Here is an 18,727-nt window from a genome sequence, read left to right as displayed (position 1 = left end):
AGGATTTTTTTTTTCTTTTTGTAACTTGTATGGTTTTTTTTTTCCCTTTTTATTAATTTTTTCAGCGTAACAGTATTCATTCTTTTTGCACAACACCCAGTGCTCCATGCAAAACGTGCCCTCCCCATCACCCACCACCTGTTCCCCCAACCTCCCACCCCTGACCCTTCAAAACCCTCAGGTTGTTTTTCAGAGTCCATAGTCTCTTATGGTTCGCCTCCCCTCCCCAATGTCCATAGCCCGCTCCCCCTCTCCCAATCCCACCTCCCCCCAGCAACCCCCAGTTTGTTTTGTGAGATTGAGAGTCATTTATGGTTTGTCTCCCTCCCAATCCCAAAATGCCAGGATTTTTAATAATGCTTTAAAACAATCCATATAAAGTGGGTAGTGAAAGCCATATGCAGTTTAGGTAAAACAATAAGGACTGTCAAAAATAGTAAAAAATCACAAATATTTTGATAGTAAATCTTGAAAAGAAATACCTGTCTATAAAAACATAAACCACATGTGGAAAATAAACCACACTTCATTAGAAAAAAAGTCTATTCAATTTTTGTTTTAGCCAGGAAGTTAACTTTTTGTTCAGTCACAGTATGTCTCCTTAACTTAGGGTTCTAGTACCTTCCCCAGAGATGTTTTCATTACTTTACTTTTTAAATTTTGTTTTTGCCATTTTTTTTAAAAGATTTATTTATTTGACAGAGAGAAATCACAAGAGAGGCAGGCAGAGAGAGAGGAAGGGAAGCAGGCTCTCCGCTGAGCAGAGAGCCCGATGTGGGACTCGATCCCAGGACCCCAAGATCATGACCTGAGCTAAAGGCAGCGGCTTAACCCACTGAGCCACCCAGGCGCCCCTGTTTTTGCCATTTTTTATGGTAATGCTGTTGCCCATAGATTCTCAGAGTTGACTGTAAAAATCAGGGGGAAAATACTTGTTAAAAAAAAGTCACCACGTCCTCAAATGGCAAGATTTCATTTCTTTTGATGGCTGCATAGTATTCCATTGTGTATATATACCACATCTTCTTTATCCATTCATCTGTTGATGGACATCTAGGTTCTTTCCATAGTCTGGCTATTGTAGACATTGCTGCTATAAACATTCGGGTACACGTGCCCCTTCGGATCACTATGTTTGTATCTTTAGGGTAAATACCCAGTAGTGCAATTGCTGGGTCATAGGGAGGTTGGGGGAACAGGTGGTGGGTAATGGGGAGGGCACGTTTTGCATGGAGCACTGGGTGTTGTGCAAAAAGAATGAATACTGTTACGCTGAAAAAATAAATAAAATGGAAAAAAAAAAAAGTCACCACTTTTTTTCAGTACAAGCGAATTAGGATTAACCAAAGTGAGTTATTAGCCTACTCACTGAAAACAAAAAAAGTCCTAAATAGGCTACTACACAAAAAGGAAGTACTGAAAGAATGAGAGCCATCCATCATCTATCATTTTTCTAGTCTTTCACTTTTAGTACTTACTTAGAATAATCCTAGGATAGACAGAGTTGACAAATGGAGACACCATTTGTTACTTCTTTCATCTAATGATCTGACTTCACTGGGTGTCCTCTTCAGTCTCTTGTTTTGAGGTTGACATTGAGTGTGGTGTGGATAGAGACTCTTTGTAATAATATGGGTTTTGGGCATCATCTCAACAAGTCAGATGTAAATGGAGCAACTCATTCCCCTTTCTGCCTTTCAGTTCTGCTATTGTGGTCCTCCAATGCCTTCTACTCTCCATCAGGTCTTCTCTTTAAGGTCATTGGATCAGATTTGGGGAGAGAGGTCCTCTAGGGTAGGTTCATCAGTGTTTGACCTTTGTTATGATTGTTGTGGTGTATTATCATTTGATTTTTCATTTGTGAATGATAGAAAATCAAACTACTTACAACCCTATCCCTCAGTTGTTACCTCACAAAGCAGAAACAGGTAAGGGTGACTCATTTCTGCATGGCAGGATTCAGGGCTTCAAACAACAAGTCTTTTTCACCAGCTCTAAACTTTGCATTCTGTTACTGGTTTCATTTTCAAGTAAAAATTATCACCAGCTCGAGACTTACATCACATTTAGAGTAATGATCCCAAATCAAATAGACTTTTTTTTTTAATTTATTTTTTTTTTCAGCGTAACAGTATTCATTGTTTTTGCACAACACCCAGTGCTCCATGCAATATGTGCCCTCCCTATTACCCACCACCTGGTTCCCCCAATACCCCCTCTGCCCCTTCAAAACCCTCAGGTTGTTTTTCAGAGTCCATAGTCTCTTATGGTTCGCCTCCCCCTCCAATTTCCCTCAACTTCCTTCTCCTCTCCATCTCCCAATGTCCTCTATGTCATTTGTTATGCTCCACAAATAAGTGAAACCATATGAAATTGTTCAGAATATAACTAGGATCTTTTACTGAGAAACACTGGGAACGTTTTTGAAGAGTTTCTTTTGTGTGGATATGTGTGTGTGTATTTTAATTAATTGGGCTCAAATTTCGTGAGTGATTTCATAGCCTATTCTTCATTTACTGTTATGATAGTTGTGTTACTAAAACACTTTTATAAAAAGTTAATGACTATATATATATGTGTGTATATATATATAATATTTTTAAATGGATATAATATCAATTGTAACCATTCCTCTATTTTTGTTTAAATTGATATTTTAAATTATTTTTAAAATATTGGGTTATTTCTGAATGATTAGTTTTGCTGATAAATTCCTAAAGTTATGTTTTTGCATTAAGTATGAATGTTTATATACTTCTTAATCTGTATTGACAAATTTATTTTTCAAATTGCCTTATTTTTAAATGTTCTCTTGGGCTTTCTTTTCATCTCATTCCATTCTCCAATAGCAAACGAATATACTCTCATGGTTTTAATTACTATCTGTAGTCAAATGGTTGGCAAATCTGCATATCTAAACTGAGAATCATCTCCTGAGTTCTGACATCCAAATCCAACTTCATATTGACATCTCCACAGGACTTTAAATTCCACATGACAAAACCTACCCCTTGTCATATCCCCATCCTAAAGTATGTGCTCCATTGAATGTGTGTGTTCATTTTCTTTCTTTCCATTTCAAGATTCCTTTCTTCAATGCCTGTAATAGATGGAATCAGTATTTCCACAGAAGTGGCTGGAATGCCAGGCCAAGTTTTCCCATTAACAGTTCTTTGCCTTTTTTCTAAATTCTAACTTAAATTTATGTCCATAATACAAATGGGTGCTGTACATTTCCCTTTTTAATAATCCTGGTCATCAAAATGAAGAAACAGTGTATGAAGTTTTCCCTGTTGGTTTAAAAGAATTATATGTAAGTAAAATCTCAGTTTTGAAGAGTTTAGGAAGTGAAATTATAAGAATCAAAATATAAAATAAAAAAGCACTGTTTTCTTAATTCACATACCTTGTTTTGTTTTACAAAAGATCTCCTGCTCCCCCAAATAAAAATTTCATTAAATTTAATCATAATGCTGGAGGAGATCAAAGCAAAAACAGCTAACAAAGGAGTTGAATTCCTATATAGATGCATTCTTGGAATACTCATGAATATATGTTTCCTGATAAATACTATGGTAATAGCAGAGCGCTTAGTCTGTTATTAATCTAGAAAGCCACACCTTCATATAAAATCTTTTGTTGTTGTTATTTAGTGTTATATTTTTAAAATTTGATATCCTTTTAGAATGGAGGCATCTCATGTTCTCCATTCTTTCTTAATGGTGACTTTTAAAAGGAACAGCCAAAGTGTTTCTCGTGATCATTAGCACTGATGTAGGCTGAAGTATTTTTAGGTACTGAATTTGCAAAGGAGCATTCATTCATTTACCAGATAATAATGACAAACCCCAAACATTGTAAGAAATGTCAAACAGCCTCAGTCTTTTAATTAACTTTTTAAAATGATAGTGGACTCTTGTTACTGCTCATATTCCCATACTTTTCGTGGCTCAATTGAATAGAAGAATTCAGGAGCTTGATTAGGTCTTTGAAATACAGCTGCTTGTTAGTCTGTCAGCAAGAGTAGAGAGATACTGGGCTGCTCCATTTCTAATCTTTTTATGCAAGCAATGAAAGAGAAGACAGTCTGTTTATGTGAAATCTCAACCCTCTTCCTTGTATTTATTTCATATTTATAGAAGTCTATTTCCTATCAAATATAGGACTGCATGAGTAATTGAATCATTTCCTGTGAGTAAACAGAGACCTGTAGCAAATTGATGGCAAATAATGCAGGGAATTCTCAGTGTAAGATGAAATAAATGAAAATTATATATATAATACACACACATACACACGCACATACCCTGGATAATTGATCTAAATGCTATTCTTATATTCATGGTAGTCTTCAGATTTGGAGTATTTTTGTAAAGGTATTTGGCAGAATATGATCAGTAAAGAAAATAGAGGTATTTAGTGACATTGCATTTCAATTCATTACTTCCTTAAGGAAAGGCATATTTGGACTTACTCTTTAAATGTTACATGAAACTTTATATAATTGGGCCATTGAAAGCTGGGATCTGAATTATACTCGAGAAATTACATAATTGAGTGAATAAGTACATGTTATTGTTGGTAAAATCATTAACTTTGATCTCTCAAGAATGTACTATGACTAAGTCTTGTGAATAAAAATAGGTGTTTTTCATTATCCCATCTTTGAACACTTCTGAATCAGCAATTCTGGGAGTTACCACAGAGTAACTACAAGAGACTGCATGATATAATGTTAAGTTAAAGACCATCTTAAGTAAAGGTATATGCATTCTAATACTCATTGATGCCAATGTCAGTGTCCTTTTAGAATTTCTATACCTAGCCTTATGGGAGACAATGGTCCTTACTGGATAATGCAGAACACATGGTTCATGTTTGATAAATCCAGCCAGAGCACATTTTACCGTATGGTACTGCACATGTGCAACTTTATTCAGACTTTGGGCATCTTGTTTTAATTTATGGCCTACAAAAACTATTTAAAGTACATACTTAATATATGACTGTTGTGATAAGTAATATAGCAGCTGATGTTTGCTTTGTAGAAGAATCTAAGTTTTGGGAGAGAACTGTTTGGAACTAAAAGTCAACATGATGAGGCTGTCCATACTCACTGGTGCTGGTATCATAAACAATGTAGAATAAATCTCTTCAGAATTTCTCTGACGTTTCTCATAGCCAACTAGAAAGCAGTCCTAGGGAAAAACTGTTCAATATTAGCAGGACTCACCACGCATTAGATATACAACATTGAACTGAATTTAAGTAGTTCTTGTGATAGATACTTTGCATCATTTTTCTCTGGTAAGTTGGTAGAATGTAACATTTTTTTTTTTTTTAATGTTGACAGGGAGATTGGGCATGTAAGGCAATTTCTCCTGGCCCTGAGATGACCAGTGATGGGCTCTCAGAAACTAAGCATACATATACCCTATTGCTGAAGTTTCCATGTCATTAAGATTCACAAAAACCTTAGATTAATGTATTGAAATAGCTGGTGATGGACACAGACTATTCCTGTGTTTTCCCTAAAACCTACCTGTGCTTTTGCAAACAGTCACTTTTATTTTATTTATTTTTATTAATATATACTGTATTATTTGCTTCAGGGGTACAGGTCTGTGAATCATCAATCTTACACAATTCACTCACCATAGCACATACTCTCCCCAGTGTCCATAACCCAGCACCCCCATCCCTCTCCCTACCTCGCAGCAACCCTCGGTTTGTTTCCTGAGATTAAGAGTCTTTTATGTTTGTCTCCCTCCTAATCCAATCTGTTTCATTTTTTTTCCGTCTCCACCTTCCACACCCCTCTGCCCTACCTCTCAAATTCCTCATATCAAAGAGATCATATGATAATTGTCTTTCTCTGATTGACTTATTTCACTTATCATGATACCCTCTAGTTCCATCCACATTGTTGCAAATGGCAAGATTTCGATTTTTTTGATGGCTGCATAGTATCTAGATGTCTATCAACAGATGAATGGATAAAGAAGATGTGATATATATATATATATATATATATATATATATATATATATATATGGAATATATACACAATGGAATACTATGCAAACAGTCACTTTTAAACATTTCCTCAAATGTATGTGTGACATTTATTTCTTGGCAGGGCCCTCTTTGATACATAGTAATAAGATATCTGGTGGCTATTCTTACTATCAGACTTGCAAATAATATGTACTCCTGTCTACCCCAAATTTAGCCTACCTGGGGGATAATCTAGGATTCCTGGAAAATAATCTGGTATTCTCTATGCAACAATTTTTTTTTTAGAAAACTCCATGTAAAATTGTTTTTTTAAAAAAGATAAAATCAAGAATACTTTTTTCTAAGGTTTGGATGACCCAGTATTTCCTCACTGTTACCAAAGTTTGTCAAATTCTGTTATTAGACTTTTCATGTTTATGAACCTGTATTCAATGAATTAAATGATGTTTGGTAAGAGGTAGCCTCACTAAAAAGACTGCAATTTCCAAGTGAAAATTTGTTTTGATTTTTAGCCAATTGACTTTGCAAATGCATAAAATACTTGGCCATTATCAGATTTCACTAAAATTTGAACTTTGCCAAAACATACATTTGGTCTAAACCTGTCTTATTTCCTTTTTAAAAGTTAGAATTAAATGAAATTTTTCACATCTTTTTTATCTTTATATTATTCATCTCTTTATTTCTTTTTGCACATTGCTTTTCATTAATTAATGTCATTGTGTTTTTATGAAAATAGTTATAAAGTACTTTATATTAAGTCTTTGAGGCCAGCGGTATTTGTTTCTCTTCATTTTATCAAAGGTGGAAAATTCAACAGAAAAAATTAATTTGGCCTATTATTACCATCATCAGTGTCACTTCTCTGAACATCAGTGTCTCTGTAATGTTGCCTGACTTTCCACCAGTTTACCCTTCTGAACCACTCTCTCCATGTCTGACCTTACTTTCAGTCCTCATTCTTATATCTGTTTTAATGTTTCTACCTGCTACTTTAAGGCATGATGCTCTGAGATGGCTGGTCTGGACATAGCCCTGAATCTTTCATTTGTCTGAGAAAGGAATATGTATTTAAACAAGCTTTAATTGAGTAACTATTAAGAGCTACACTACACATTTTAGCAGCATCACAGCTAGCTCATTCATGCCTTTTTACAGGTCAGAGAAGGCCTCCCTTCTCTTCCAGTGGTTATAGCTCTTCAGTAGGGCACATACATTGGGTTTCAGCCACCAGTGACCATCTTGGATGAGTGTCTTTGAGCAGTGTACACAATACAGTCATAGATGGTCAGTGCTACACTGAGGATAAAACCGATAAATTGGACACTGGCTTTGTTTTTGATGAATTTATACCTGAATTGGGAAGATAAGAGTGTATGAAAAAACTGTAATAGTAAAATATGTGCCATGGAAACCCATCATATAAAGCTAATAACATTTAACAAATTTCTACAACTCTTATGTAACAAAGAATTACAAACCTAGGGCCTAAACTGCTGTGTTTTTGAAAAGTCCAAGACCACCCAATGTATTTTTCCTGGACTTGCTTATTCTCCGAGGACATCTTTTAATGATTACTGAGAACAGTGAATAATCTTACCACCCCCCCGCCCTTGTGTGCAAGTAACACATAAACCTCTGCTCACTGCCAGAGAGCACATACACTCCTACTTCAGATAGGCCCTCATATCAGCAACAAATAAACCTTTCTTTTTTTCTCACCTATATTCTGGTAGTTGCACTCTGAGAACCTGAATATAATACTGCTTTGTAGTAAGGAGTCAGGTTTTCACAGAGAAGATGTACTCTAAGTAATGCAGGATTTCAGGCAGAGATTTCTTCCTAATGAGAATGAATATAGTGACAGGACAGTATGCTGTGGGAAAAAACACTATGCCCAAATGCTCTAAACTGCAAAAACACAAAAGGATGCCTGTATACAGCAAGGAGCTCTGACTTGCTGTAACCCAGAGTCTATATATGAGAAGTCATGGAAAAAGAAGGTGAAAAAGATATATAAGTAAACAAGCATACAGGCGAAAAATACGGGTCTTGTTCCTAAAAGGCAGTTAAGTCCCATAAGTCTGTAAAGGGACTGATTGATATAATCAGATTGGTTTTTAGAGGATAAGTTGGGTGGTTGTATAGAGCAGGGGAAGTGTGGCAAGACTAATAACAGTGAGAACATACTGGATATAGTATAGGTCAGTGGTTTTACCTGGGGTGATTTTGTACCCCGGGAACATTTGTTAGTGACTGGAGAATGTTGGAGGGGAAGTGTGCTACTGGTGTCTGGAGGCCACGGCTGCTGCTGAACCCTGCAAAGCAAAAAGAGCCTCCAATAACAAAGACTTAACCTGACCAAAATGTCTGTGGTGCCTAGATTCAGAAGACCTGTTTTAAATAAGGGTGGTAATGTGTAGTATCACACTGAGGGTTTAATTTGTGTTTTCTATAATGACTAACATTATAACTAACTAGTTCCTTTCCTGAACTAATACTGTTTATCATCCTTCCAACTTTTCAATGCATTGAAGTCTCTGTTAAAATAATTTGTATGTTTGGGAGGAACGAAGATGGTGGAGTAATAGGGAGACCCTAGGCTTGCCTCATCCCTCAGATGTAGCTAGATAAATATCAAATCATTCCAAATACCCAAGGAATCAAAATGAGAGTTGACAGAAACAACAACAATAATTTTACACACACACACACACACACACACACACACACACACCCTGCACAACTAAAGGGAGAGGAGAGACCACATTGTGGAAGGTAGGAGATGCAGAGATATGGTTTGGGCAAAAAATGGATCTCAAGTGCTGTAGAGTTGTGGGAGCCTTGGTCATGGAGAGAGGGAGAGAGTGAGAGAGAAGAGCACATAGGAAATTGCACAAGGAAAACACTTCCCCAAAACCAGTGACTGGGGATATAGGGGGCTGATTTTCATGAGTTTTTATAACCAGCAGGGCTCAAAGACTAGAGTTTTGTTTTATTTTAAGATTCTATTTATTTATTTATGAGAGAGAGCATGCACAAGTAGGGGGAGCAGTAGGCAAAGGGAGAGGGAGAAGCAGACTCCTTGCTGAGCAGGGAGCCCGATGCGGGGCTCGAACCCAGGGGCCTGGAATCATGACCTGAGCTGAAGGCAGCCACTTAACCAGCTGAGCCACCCAGGTGCCCCATCAAAGACTAGAGTTTTAGAGGCTAGTGTGGAGCCCTGAGGACAGTGCTCTGTGCCTATGAAGGAGGCAGATAGGCTGGGGGCAGATGGTATAATCTGAGCATCCCCTGGGATGCACTGGGAAAGATGGTTCCTCCCTCTTGGAGTGCATCTGGGAGAGGTGGCAATGCCTCCCTGGGGACAAAAGAGCCAGTGGGTGCTATTACTTTCCCCTGTCCCTCAGCATAGGCACAGAGACACCTGCGAACAGTGGTTTACTTGGACATCAGCTTTGTTGTGCTTTATTCCAAATTCCCCACTGCTGTACTTTAGTGCATCTGGCCTTCTGAAACAAAGCTACATCAGTCACAATGTGGTGAGACTCTCCCAGAGGACCAGTGTGGGTCCACAACATACCAGGTCCCTAAAGTTTTAAAACTCAGCCAGCCTACCCAGGATAGAACACAGGTATATTGCAGTGTCAGGTGGGCAGACAGCCCAAACACAGACGGGTGAAGGCAGGGATCTGAGAGACATCTGAAACACATGAGGAGAGATTGTTCACTCTTCGGGGAGGGCTTCCCAGACAGGTGCAGACTCCTCTCTCCAGGGCCCAGGGAAGAGGCTGGCACCATTTCTAACCCTCACCCACTCCCCAAACTCAGCATACACTAACTGCAGTATCAGCACATTGCCAATATTGGTGGCCTAACCTGCTTATACCAGGCTTGCCCCACTGCACTGTGTAGGTGCTGCTTTTCTCAGGCAAGTGGGCATGACAGCCAGAGCAGCAGAACCCTCCCCTAGAAGACCAGAATAAACCTCCCTGCATGCACCACATCTACTGACCTTAGAGTTCTGCAAAGCTTTAGTTTTACTGAAAGTAGCATCAGGTCTCTTTTAATAAGCAGACAAGATCACACTTAGTTAAAACTCACCACATTCTGGCCAAGGTCCAAACACTCCCCACTGCCATGAGAAGAAACTCTTCAGAGGACTGACCTGAGGGAAATAGCTGCCAAAACACAGCAGCAGAGTGCACACAGCACACACCAGAGACATTTCTGGTAGCACAAGGCCCTAGACAATATAGGACCTCTTCTTTATAAAACCATTACTCTCAAGGGCAGGAAACATAAGAGGCTCTTCTAACACACAAAAGACAGACCTAGATGACATGTCAATATGGAGGAATTCATCCCAAATGAAAGAACAAGAAAATGTCATGGCCAGGGATCTAATCAGAACAGATATAAGTAATATGCCTGCTGTAGAATTTAAAGCAACAATCATAAGGATGCCTACTGGGCTTAAGGAAAGCATAGACGACACCAGGGAGTCCCTTACCACAGAGATAAACGACCTAAATATTAGGCTAAAATGAAAAATACAGTAACCAAGATTGAAAACTGACTGAATGTAATGACCACAAGGATGGTAGAAGCAGAGGAATGAGTAAGTGATATTAAATATAAAATTATGGGAAATAATTAAGTGGAAAGAAGAGGAAAAGAAAAATATTAGATCATGAATGTAGACTTAGGGAACACAGTGACTCCCTAAAGCACAGTAACATTTGTGTCATAGGAGTCAAAGAAAGAAGAGAGAGAAAAAGGGGAGAAGGTTTATTTGAGGAAATTATAGCTGAATATTTATATAATCTGGAAAAGGGAACAAAGATCCAAATGCAGGAGGCACAGAGAACTCCCATCAACAAAAGCAGGCCAATACCACAACATACTGTAGGTAATTTGCAAAACAGAGAGATAAAGGAAAAAATCCTGAAAGCAGCAAGATAAAAGAAGTTGCTAACTTACAAGAAATAATAACAGTAGCAGCAGACCACTGCAGAGGCCAGGAGAGAATGACATGATATGTTCAACATGCTAAATGGGAAAAATATGCAGCCGAGAACAGTCTATCCAACAAAGCTGTCATTCAGAATAGAAAGAAAGTTTTCCGGATAAACAAAAACTAAAGGAATTTGTGACCACTAAATCAGCCTTGTAAGAAATATTAAAGGAGACTCATTGAGTGGAACAGAAAGACCAAAGCAACAAATACTAGAAAGGAACAGAGAATCTCCAAAAATTACGATGTAACAAGAAAGAAAATGACATTAAGTTCATACTTGTCAATAATTAATCTGAAAGTAAATGAACTACATGGTCCAATCAAAAGACATAGGGTGTCAGAATGGATAAAAAAAAAGACCTATCTGCCTCCTACAGAAATCTCGTTTTATTTTTTTTTAAGATTTTATTTATTTATTTGACAGATAGAGATCACAAGTAAGCAGAGAGGCAGGCAGAGAGAGAGAGAGGAGGAAGCAGGCTCCCCACTGAGCAGGAGCCCCATGCGGGGCTCAATCCCAGGACCCTGGGATCATGACCTGAGCCAAAGGCAGAGGCTTCAAACCCACTGAACCACCCAGGCACGCCCAGAAATCTCATTTTAGACCTAAAGACACCTGCAGATTGAAAGTGAGAGGATGGAGAACAATTTATCATGCTAATGGACATCAAAAGAAAGCTAGAGTAGCCATACTTATATCAGACAAACTGAATTTTTAACCAGAGACTATAACAAGAGATGAAGAAGGGCACTATATCATGATAAAGGGGTCTATCCAACAAGAAGATCTAACAATTGTAAATATTTCTGCCCCAATTAGGGAGCACCAAAATATATAAAATAATAACAAAGGAACTTATTGATAAGAATACAATAATAGTAGGGAACTTTAACACCCCACTTATACCAGTGGATGGATCATCTAAGCAGAAAATCTACAAGAAAACAGTGGCTTTAAATGGCACACTGGATTAGATGAACTTAACATTTATTCAAAACATTTCACCCTAAAGCAGCAGAATACATAATTCTTTTCAAGTATACATGGGACACTGTCCAGAATAGACCACATAGTAGGTAAAAAAAATCAGGCCTCAATGGTACAAAAATATTGAGATCATACCATGCATATTTTTTGGCCACAACACTATGAATCTTGAAATCAACCACAAGAAAAACTTGGAAAGACCACAGATACATGGAGGTTAAAAAACATCCCACTAAAGAATGAATGGTCAAGCAGGAGATTAAAGAAGAAATTTTAAAAATACATGGAGAAGAATGATAATGAAAAACACAACAATCTAAAACATTTAGGATACAGCAAAAGCAGTCATAAGAGGGAAGTATATAGCAATATATACCTACCTCAAGAAGCAAGAAAAATCTCAAATATATGTTCTAACCTTAACCCTAAAAGAGCTAGAAAAGGAAAAACAGGCCTAAAGCCAGGCAAAGAAGAGAAATAATAAAGATTAGAGCAGAAGTAAATGATATAGAAACAAACAAAAATAGTAGAATGAATCAGTGAAATCAGAAGCTTGTGCTTTGAAAGAATTAATAACCTCCAAGCCAAGACTTATCAAAAAGAAAAGGGGAAGGACCCAAATAAATAAAATCACAAATGAGAGAGGAGGGATCACAAGCAACACTTCCCCCACCCAAAAAAATTATGAGACTATTATGAAAAATTATATGCCAACAAATTGGACAATGTAGAAGAAATGGATAAATTCCTAGAAACAGATAAACCACCAAAATTGAAACAGGAAGAAATAGAAAACTTGAACAGACTGATAACTAGCAAAGAAATTGAATCAGTAATCAAAACTCTCCCAACAAACGAAAGTCCAGGGCCAGATGGTTTCCCAGGTTAATTCTGCCAAACATTTAAAGAAGAGTTAACCTATTCTTCTCAAACTAGTCCAAAAAATAGAAATGGAAAGGGAACTGCAAATTCATTCTATGAGGCCAACATTACCTTGATTTCAAAACCAAATACACCACTAAAAAACATAATTATAGACCAGTATCCCTGATGAACATGGATGCAAAAATTATCAACAGAATACTAGTAAATCAAATACAGCAGTACATTAAAAGAATCATTCACCATGATCAAGCAGGAATTATTCCTGGGATGCCATTGTGGTTCAATATTCACAAATCAATCCATGTGATACACCAAATTAATAAAAGAAAGGATTCTGAATAGATGCAGAAAAAGTATTTGACAAAGTGTAGCATCCATTCTTGATAAAAAACCCTCAACAAAGTAGGGTCAGTGTGAACATACCTCACTATCATAAAGGCCATATGAAAGACGCACAGCTAATATCATCCTCAATGGGGAAAACCTGAGAGCTTTCCCTCTACAGTCAAGAAGAGGACAGGGATGCCCACTGCTACCATTGTTATTTAAAATAACACTGGAAGTCCTACCTCAGCAATCAGACAACACAAAGAAATAAAAGGCATTGAAATCAGCAAGAAGTCAAACTTTCACTATTTGTAGACTACATGATACTCTATATAGAGAAACCCAAAAGTCTCCACCAAAAATTTGCTAGAACTGATACACAAATTCAGTAAATTGCAGGATACAACATCAATATAGAGAAATCTGTTGCATTTCTATACACCAATAATAAGCAGTAGAGATATCAAAAAATCGATCCCATTTAAAATTGTACCAAAACTCTAAGATATTTAGGAATAAACTTAACCAAAGATGTAAAAGATCTATACTTTGAAAACTATAGAACATTTATGAAAGAAATTGAAAATGACATAAAGAAATAGAAAAAACATCCCATGCTCATGGAATAGAAGAACAAATATTGTTAAATATCTATACTACCCAAAGCAATCTACACATTTAATGCAATCCCTTTCAAAATGCCAACAGCATTTTTCACAGCATTAGAACAATCCTAAAATGTGTATGTAACCACAAAATACCTTGAATAACAAAAGCAATCTTGAAAAATAAAATCAAAACTGGAGGCATCACAATTCCAGACTTCAAGTTATATTACAAAGCTGCAATGATCAAGAAAGTATGGTCCTAGTACAAAAACGAATAGAAAACCCAGAAATGGACCCATAACTATATGGTCAACTAACCTTTCACAAAGCAGGAAAGAATATCCAATGGGAAATGTATCTTCAAATAATGGTGTCTGGAAAATTGAACAGCCGCATGCAGAAGAATTGGACCACTTTCTTATACCATATGCAAAAATAAATTCAAAGTTGATGAAAGACCTAAATGTGAGACAAGAAATCATCAGTATCCCAGATGAGAACAAAAGCGGCAACCTCTATAACATTGGTCTTCTTACTAGATATGTCTCTTGAAACAAGAGAGACAAAAGCAAAAGTGAACTATTGGGACTTCATCAAGATAAAATCTTCTGCACAGTGAAGGAAACAATCAATAAAACTAAAAGGCAAGGGATCCTATGGAATGGGAGAAGATATTTTCAAATGACATTTGATAAAGTGTTAGTGTCAAAAATATATAAAGAACTTATCAAACTCAACACCTAAAAAACAAATAATCCAATCAAGAAATGGGCAGAAGACATGCATAGGCATTCTTCCAAAGATGACATACAGATGGCTAACAGGCACATGAAAAGATGCTCAGCATCACTCATCATCAGGGAAATACAAATCCAAACTCCAATGAGATATCATCTCACACCTGTTAGAATGGCTAAAATAAACAATTCAGGAAACAGCAAATATTGGTGAAGATGGAGAGAAAGGGAAACACTTGTGCACTGTTCGTGGAAATGAAAACTGGTACAGCCACTCTGGAAAACAGTGTGGAGTTTCCTCAAAAAGTTAAAATTTGAACTACCATGTGACTCTGCAATTGTACTACTAGATACTTACCCAAAGGATACAAAAATACTGATTCAAGGGGACACATGCATTCTGATCTTTATAGAAACATTATCAACAATAGCCAAATTATGGAAAGACCCCAAATTTCCAGACTGATGAATGGATAAATAAAATGTGGTGTGTATACACACACACACACACACACACACACACACACACACACACACACACAGGAATATTACTCAGCCTTAAAAATGAATGAAAACTTGCCATTTGCAACAACATGGATGGAGCTAAGTGTATTTTGCTAAGTGAAATAAGTCAAGCAGAGGAATACAAATACCGTATAATTTCACTCATATGTGGAATTTAAGAAACAGAACAGATGAATATAGGGGAAGAAAAAGAGGCAAACCATAAAACAAACTCCTAATTATAGAGAACAAACTAATGGTTGTTGGAGGGGAGGTGGGTGAAGGGATGAGTTAAATGGGTGATGGGTATTAAGGAGGGCACTCATTGTCGTGAGCATTGGGTGTTAAAATCAAGTGATGAATCACTAAATTCCACTCCTGAAACTAAAAATACACAATATGGTAACCAATTGGAATTTAAATAAAAACTTGAAACAAACAAAAATGTACACTAAAATAATTGGGGTTATTTTTGGTTTTTGCACTTTGAAGAAATCATTAAATTTTTGTGTTTTACATTTAAATCACTAGTATGTTTTGAATTAATGTTTCTAGTGGTTCAAGGAATGGATCAAAGTTGCTTTTCATTTTATTTTTTGATACAGATACCTAATTGTTCCAGCGAAATTTGCTGAAAAGACTATGTAGAAACCTTTGCCATCTTTGATTGAGGTTATTCCCTGCATATTCTCAGACCACAGTGCTTTGAAACTGGAACTCACTCACAAGAAAAAGTTTGGAAGAAATGTAAACACTTGGAAACTAAAGACCATCCTGCTTAAGAATGTTTGGCTCAACCAGGAAATCAGAGAAGAACTGAAACAACTTATGGAAGCCAAAGAAAATGAAAACATATTGGTCCAAAACCTATGGGATATGGCAAAGGTGGTCCTAAGGGGGAAATACACAGCCATCCAAGCCTCACTCAAAAAAAAAATTGAAAAGTCCCAAATACACAAACTATCCTTATAAAATAACTGTAGAATCAACAATAAATTAAACATGACCCATGCATGAGAAGGGAAATAATTAAGATTAGAGCAGAGATCAATGAATTAGAAACCAGAAATACAGTATAATACATTAATGAAACTAGAAGCTGTTTTCTTTGAAAGAATTAATAAGGTCAATAAACTACTGGCCAAACTTATCCAAAAGAAAAGAGAAAGGACCCAAACTAATAAAATTATGAATAAAAGGAGAGAGATCATGACTAACACCAAGGAAAAGAAACAATCATCAGAAATTATTATCAACAGCTGTATGCCAATAAGTTAAGCAACCTAGATGAAATGGATGCATTCCTGGAAACCTATAAACTTCCAAGACTGAAACAGGAAGAAATTGACAACCTGAATAGACCAATAACTAGTAATGAGATCAAAGCAATGATCAAAATCCTCCCAAAAAACAAGAGTTCAGAACCTGATGTATTCCCTGGGAAATTCTACCAAACATTCAGAGAAGAAATAATAATTATTTTTCCTGAAGCTGTTTCAAAAAATAGAAACAGAAGGAAAACATTCAGATCCTTTCTATGAGACCAGCATTTTCTTGATCCCCAAACCAGGCAAAGACCCCATCAAAAAGGAGAATTTCAGACCAATATCCCTGATGAATATGGATGCCAAGACTCTCAACAAGATCCTAGCTAATAGGATCCAACAGTATATTAGAAGGGTTATCCTGGGGTGCCTGGGTGGTTCAGTCGTTAACGGTTTGCCTTCAGTTCAGGTCATGGTCCCAGGGTCCTAGGATCGAGCCCCGCATCAGGCTCCCTGCTCCGCGGGAAGCCTGCTTCTCCCTCTCCCACTCCCCCTGCTTGTGTTCCCTCTCTCACTGGGTCTCTCTCTGTCAAATAAATACATAAAAATAAAAAAACTTTTTAAAAAAGGATTATCCACCACATCCAGGTGGGATTTATCCCTGGGATGCAAGGGTGGTTCAACATTCACAAATCAATGTAATAGAACAAATTAATAAGAGAGAAAAACCACAGGGTCCTCTAAATTGATGCAGAAAAAGCATTTGACAAAATATAGCATCCTTTCCTGGTTAAAACTGTTCAGAGTATAGGGCTAAAGGGAACATTTCTCAATTTTATAAAATCCATCTATGAAAAAACCCACAGCGAATATCACTCTCAGTGGGGAAAAGATGAGAGCCTCTCCCTTAAGATCAGGAACATGATAAGGATACCCACTCTAGCACTGTTCTTTAACATAGTACTAGAAGCCCTAGCCTCAAAAATCACACAACAAAAAGAAATAAAATGTATTCAATTGGGAAAGAAGTCAATCTCTCTCCCTTCAGAGATGACATGATACTTTATGTGGAAAACCCAAAAGACTCCACCCATAAATTACTAGAACTCATACAGCAATTCAGTAATATGACAGGATACAATATCAATGAACAGAAATCAGTTGCTTTCTTATACACTAACAATGAAACTGTAGAAAGAGAAATTAAAAAATTGGTTCCATTTACAATAGCACCAAAAACCATAAAATACCTTGGAATAAACCTAACAAAAAAGGTAAAATATCTATACTCTAGGAACTACAGAACACTCATGAAAGAAATTGAAGAAGATACAAAAAGGTGGAAAAACATTCCATGCTCATGGATCACAAGAATAAACATTGTTAAAATGTCTGTTCTGCCAGAGCAATCTATACTTTCAATGCCATCCTGATCAAAATACCTTTGGCATTTTCCAAAGTGCTGGAAAAAATAGTCCTAAAATTTGCATGGAACCAGAAAAGACCCTGAATTGCCAAGGAAATGCTGAGGAAGACAAACAAAGCTGGGGGCATCATATTGCCTGATTTCAAGTTATATTACAAAGCTGTGATTACCAAGACAGCATGGTACCGGCACAAAAACAGACACATAGACCAATGGAACAGAATAGAGAATCAAGATATAGACCCTGAACTCTATGGTCAAATAATCTTCGACAAAGCAGGAAAAAATATCCAATGGAAGAAAGACATTTTCTTCAATAAATGGTGCAGGGAAAATTGGACAGCTATATGCAGAAAAATATGCAGAAGAATGAAACTTGAGCATTCACTTACACCGTACACAAAAATAAACTCTAAATGGATGAAAGACCCCAATGTGAGTCAGGAATCCATCAAATATAGGCAGTAACTTCTTTGACAGTGACCACAGCAACTTCTTTCAAGACAAGTCTCCAAAGGCAAAGGAAACAAAATTGAAAATGAATTTATGGGACTTTATCAAGATAAAAAGCTTCTGCACAGCAAAGGAAACAGTCAACAAGACAAAGAGGCAACCCACAGAATGGGAGAAGTTATTTGCAAATGACACTACAGACAAAGGGCTGATATCCAAGATCTATAAAGAACGTCTCAAACTCAACATCCAAAAAACAATTAAGAAATGGGCACGATATGAACAGACACTTGTCCAATGAAGACACACAAATGGCTAACAGACACATGAAAAAATGTTCATAATCATTAGCCATCAGGGAAATTCAAATCAAAACTACAATGAGACACCACCTTACACCAGTTAGAATGACAAAAATTGACAAGGCAAGAAACAACAAATGTTGGAGAGGATGTGGAAAAAGGGGAACTTCTTAAACTGTTGATGGAAATACAAG

This window comes from Meles meles, chromosome 1, assembly GCF_922984935.1.
Source record: "Meles meles chromosome 1, mMelMel3.1 paternal haplotype, whole genome shotgun sequence".
Lineage (NCBI taxonomy): Eukaryota > Metazoa > Chordata > Mammalia > Carnivora > Mustelidae > Meles > Meles meles.
The sequence above is the reverse complement of the archived record's forward strand: the minus strand, read 5'-3'. Positions refer to the sequence as shown.